The following is a 6,000-nucleotide window of genomic DNA, read 5'->3' on the forward strand; positions in this document are numbered from 1 at the left end:
TGAAACTCTTGACTAAAGTATTCGTTGGTTAGTTCTTTAGGAATTTGCTATGTTAAGCACATGCAGGAACGTATTTGTGTTCACCTGACTCTACGTTGCCATCAGAGGGTAAGACGCACGCGTGTGTGATAAAATAAAAATAATGAATCGCGGTAATTTGATAAAATATGTGATAAATATATAAAATTAATATATTTGATAAATGTATCTGCAATTCGAAGAGAAATGATATAATCTAAGATCGATGCATCGCCTCAATGCGTATTAAAGGTCAAGTATACCAACTTGGAAGTCGGTGGTAATGATTACCAGGTATATTACCACGACTTTTCAAAGCAATTAAAAGGATTTACCTCCATCGTTGACTGTAGATGCAGATTCTTTGATTTCTGCTTATAATTTATAAGGATGGTGGTTTACTGACTGGTTTTCTCCAGAAGGTAGGTAGTTTCATAAGCCCACATAATATCATAAATTCTGACTGTGTAGCGAAGTCACTTGCAAAAATTCTATATCGATTCAATCTTTTTACGTGTCTACCCACGTGAGGAGAAAAATATTGGCAATAATCTGTCAGTAAAAATATCATGTGGCTGTTGTGTTAATCTGTTACTTAGAATGCGCACTGTACTGCTGCAGCAAGGCGTCTCAAATGTGTATAATAACGTGAAGATTTTTCGAGACAAGTATCGCATAAATTAGACGCCGCGGTTGTCGGAATGAACAGATGATTCCATTCACGTCGGCGGGCGTCGTTTCTTCTACGCTCGTATAGATATTACGTAGGCAGCTATAACAAAAATATTATAATTTGTCGGTGGTACGGCTGCAGCTATTATATGCACGTACGTACGCATAGCTGGACGTAATAATCGCAGCATACTATAATGTAAATGAAAAATTTCGTCCAGCCACATTACGTATACCCTACATCTATAATTACGAATGTGGAGCCAAGCGTTTAATCTCTCTAAGAGAAAATGAGCCGTTCGTATTGTATACGGTATGTATACATACACGAGGTTCCGAGGCTGCAGCAACAGCAGTGAACGGAACCGCGTGTCGTAAAATGGTAAAATCGTAAAATCGTTTGAAAAAATATCCGAGCTCCAAATTTAATTTTATAACTTCAATCCGTACAGCATACGGCTCTCATATGTACATTCGCTAGGCTGCTTCCCGTGTTAACCACAATACATAATATACTTATAAATACTGTATATGTATAACCGTGGCAAGTTGCATCAATTTTTACGAGCTGGGCGTAAGGGTCAATTCTTGACCCTATTAAAACGCATCCAAGAATTAGACGTCCTGCGTCTACTGAGTCTCTCCGTGCTATAAGTCGTGCAGTTCTTACGCGACGACGGGTCTCACGTACTCCCTCCTCCCCGCCCTCCGTCGGACCAGCCAGCGTAAAGATACGCGTGCGAAATAAAAACGCGGCTACGATAAGGCCTAGAATCCGGCGTGGGCGCGCATGATTCCCCTCCGGTCGACCCTCCTCGTCTCTGCCTCTGCCCCCGCCTTTCCTTTCGCTGGTTCATTGATTACTTTACTTTAATAGCGCCTACCCCCGCCCACCGACTACTACCACGTAGTATATGGCCGGTATATTCGGCGCTGATTGTCAGTGTATACCGTGCATACACTGTACCACTGTACACATCCTGTGGCGCGAGAACCGAAGAAGAGACGAGCCGTCGAGGCTCGTGAAGGGGAAGCTCCGACTATACCTATAATGTATACACTGACATATACAGTGTGCTGTGTGCACTTAGTGGGATCTGAATGTGTATACCTACGTGCATACATACTTCTGTGAGTCCGTGTGCACGCCTATACATACTACAGGCTATTATGATGAATGCAGGGTTTGTAGAGATGCTCTGGGTGTCCACGGGTGTGTTAAAACTCACGTACACGCGTCGCTGCGGGTTCGTTTGAGTGAGACTGCATGAACAAATTTTTCATCCGTAGGTTGCGTGGAACAGAGAAAGAATGTGGGCACGCCACGGCCGGTTTTTAGAACCATTCAGTGCCTCGCTACAATGGGCGGCTATAATTCTAGCCCGAGATATCGGTTCATTGTTTGGGTCACTTCTGACAGGATATACATGATATTATTATTGAAACAGCCGAAGTATAATATGCATGCATGAGTGATCATTAACTAATGAATTGGTCTCTCAAGCACACATTGTATCCTCCTGCCGCCGCAAGCAAGGCTGTATACACTAGCTTCGGTGAATTCGACCGATATATAACTGATGGACGTTTTATAAAATATAAAACCTGCCCCGAAGAGATCATGGATTTGTCATTCCCGACATAACAACCAACGCGATATATGGCGACGTGCGTGTGGGAAGTTCAAAGACATTTCACGATTCTCGTGTGACCATAAGAGAATTAGAAGTGGTGGGTGTGTGTACGTATAACTACACGACGTATGTTAACCGAATAATTAATGTGGCGGATGACCGCGGAGGCGTATGTGTAATAAGAATTGTTCGAGGGTGCAGGAGGTAGGCATTATGTATAAAGGGAAGGTAAATAATTTATTGTCGTTGGTGTTTTTTTTTTTTTTTTTTTTTTTTTTTTTCTACTCTGTACATATTTTTTACGCATCGCAACCGCCGAACATATTATTCGCTGATCGCAATAACACGTCCTCCGATTATAATATGCAGCAACACAGCTTCGACGGCGTCGACGCCGTTCTACTGAAAGCAAAGAAAGCTGCCGGATGCAGGAGAGGCGAGGGACGCCATTATCTTATCTCGAACCATTTCCTGTCAACCTGGGTCCGCGGGCGGCCTTTCGTGGCAATCACACACACGGCCTACAACTCCGCTCGCTACGTCCGCACGTCTGCATTTGAAGCACGCCTCGTGTATACCCACAACCCGTCACTATGGCACACCGTTTCCGGTTCACGTATTACCGCATGTATCATGCTTCTATGTATTGTATCTATGCACCCCATACATGCAACATTTTACGTACCGCGCGGTATGTCGCAAAGACCGAAGAGGTACTCTACTCTTTCGGTGCCACTACGACGTGCATTTAACAATGAAACGTCCTTCATGGCTTACGACGACTACGTATGTAATTATATGGACTCATACCTTAGCCGTATACGCGGTTTTATAAATTCTCAAGGAAGTTCAAGCCTTAGGCAACCCTCATTCTTACATACCAACACGCATGGATGTAACGTGGCTTTTACACCGTTCGTGTGGGTATATAAAACTTTCGAAAGAATAATGGAACGACTTAGAAAAACATCATTTTCACCCGTGGAATTTCATTCAGGTTGAGTATGTATATATAAGCGACGTGGCTCGGATTCCAGTTAGATATTAGTTCTTACGATGCGGATTTAACTAAATGTAGTTCGGTTTTCTCAATCTTTCGATTGCGTATATATGATGTATACCTAATATCTTAAGGTGTGAGTATGAGTTCATAGTGTATTTATTAATTTTCTTTATATACTCAATGGTTCTTCCAGTCAAGTAATCATGATTTTAATGTCATTCGAAGTGATTTCGTCATCTCCGAAATCAGTATTATTGAAATAAAATTATGCACCAGTAATCATCGGTAGTCATGAGAAATCACTTAGGATAACCAGAAACTCTTTGTAACTTTAAAAAATCATGTGAAATCGTAGAAATCATGAAAAAAAATCAGCTAGTCAAAGTAATGTTGATTTGTCAAGTAATATCTGGTAAACACTCTACGAAATGCAAGTAATCATGAAATATTTCTGTCATGGTGTTACTTTTCTATCCGGGAAACACCCCTTGTGAATACCACTCGTTCACGTTAACACAGAAGGGTGAATCAGAATGTAACAAAAAATTAAAGGAATCACAGACCACGCCCACAAACTTTCCACATTTACATATAATTTGTGTCACTTCGATTCATATTATCACGTGTTACGTTTTCCCCGAGAAAAGATAGAAACTCCGTCGGTAAATTCGCTGACTAAGCACTAAGCATCAGCAATAAGGCATTACATTTTCCAGGCAATGATTAATAATACCACAATGTCATCGCCTTCGGTCAAGGATCGAACTGCGACCACGCAACAGCCATTGAATACCTGGAAAATCGCATAACTTTGTACCTTGATCGGATGTGGATCAGTCGAATCATGCACTGGCTGAACACGATTTCAGTAATCTCTTACTAAAAAAAAAAAAAAACAAGTGCTTTATATTCATATCCGATTCTGATACCCATGATGCATCCTATGTATAATATTCCAGGACCACTGTGCGAAACATGTAACCGTATATTCGCCATTCAGAACATAATATTTGCAAACCGGAATTGTTAATGATGCGTATGACATAATAGTTGTATACGTAAGGAGACCCAAGAGTGCGATAAATGAACCATCGCGATGTCCGACGTGTACACAGCTGTTATCGCATACCGCGATGAAGATATAGCCACATAAAGTATCACGACTATTTCATTGAACCACCAGGTATCAGTTACGTACACGCAAAATCGTAGAAAAAATTCCGTTGCCGATAGCATACGCGTGTAACACGGGGATGGCTATAATTAAACGTATATTAAATTTTAACGACATTTAAATGAAAGGAACGTCAACCCACGTACGCTTCAGACCTGGGTGAGTTCCTCTGGCTGCATTTGTGTACATGCAGGATAGTGGTATACGCATAGATGTTATATGTATCACATATGTAACGCTCTGCAGGATAGGTATGTATGTACAAATCATGTGCAGTAACGTATGTTGTACATACATACCTATACCTATATCTCACGTCAGGGGTAGTGGAGCCATTTTCGCCCAATATACCTATACATATAGAAGTCAGGGGGGCATGCGATGTAACACGGTACGGTATACCTATACATGGTATGCCGCTTTATGTACACATGGCGAAATGTATGGGCGTCGATGCCTACGACCTACGCGCGTATTGAGTTTGCTTGAAGGCGAACGTGTCTCTCCGGCCTCCGTATCGTAATAATACGGTGGCACGCACCCACGCCGTAAAGGAGCGCATAGTGCGGCAGGGGAATCGTGGCAGTCCCCATCTACCCCCCCCCCCCCATTACTGGTGGTTCGTTTCCCCTCCCGCGACGGAACTGTCGCGATGGTCCAACTCCGGACACCCGCGCATCCCGCCGAACTCAGATCTACCCACGCCTAGTTAATGAAAACATCTTTTGTCAATGAACTGACGTCAGTCTTGGCTGTGATTGGACGGGAGTCGAAGCCACGTGATCGCGATCCAATCGTGGGAGGGCTGGGCTCACTGTGCTCGTAAAACTGATCGCCATTCGCCCATTCTCGACAGAGGGACGCTCGGAGCAAGGTGTGGCCAGTGGAACACAGTGTTGGGAAAAGTATAAAAGAAACGAGGACTGAAGAGAAGAGAGACAGTGGGAAAGAGAGAGAGAAAAAAAAACGGTGTAGAACTAGATCTGATGTAGAAGAGTGGAAGGAAACGAAGGAATCGGCAAGAAAATTTTTTTTTTATCGAAATTGAGTGAAAAATTGTTTGATAGTCGGTTCAGCGATGTTGGAAGGTTTTGTGAGGTGAAACGACGAGTGTATGAGTTGAAACGTTGATGATTCACGGTAAATAATTGTTGATTAATTAATTAATTAAAGCATTGCTAGGTTGCCTGGCGTAACTCATTTAGTCAGTCAGTCAGTCAATCAGTCAGTCAGCCAGCCAGCCAGCCAGCCAGCCAGCCACTCGCACACCGCCTGCCGCAGCATCAGTTTGTTTGATACCTGTACACCTACATACCTGGAAGAGTGATTGTACCGTGTGTATACAAGTTTGTGAAGTAAGACTAATGAAGATTTAATTGAAATAGTAAAAGAGAATAAGATAAGAAAGTAAAAAAAATGTGCCGCGACTAAGGATGATATGTCCCCTTATTGTTTATTCGTAAACTACGCTACTGCGAATCGATAAATATCGTTACGAT

This window comes from Diprion similis, chromosome 8, assembly GCF_021155765.1.
Source record: "Diprion similis isolate iyDipSimi1 chromosome 8, iyDipSimi1.1, whole genome shotgun sequence".
Taxonomy (NCBI): domain Eukaryota; kingdom Metazoa; phylum Arthropoda; class Insecta; order Hymenoptera; family Diprionidae; genus Diprion; species Diprion similis.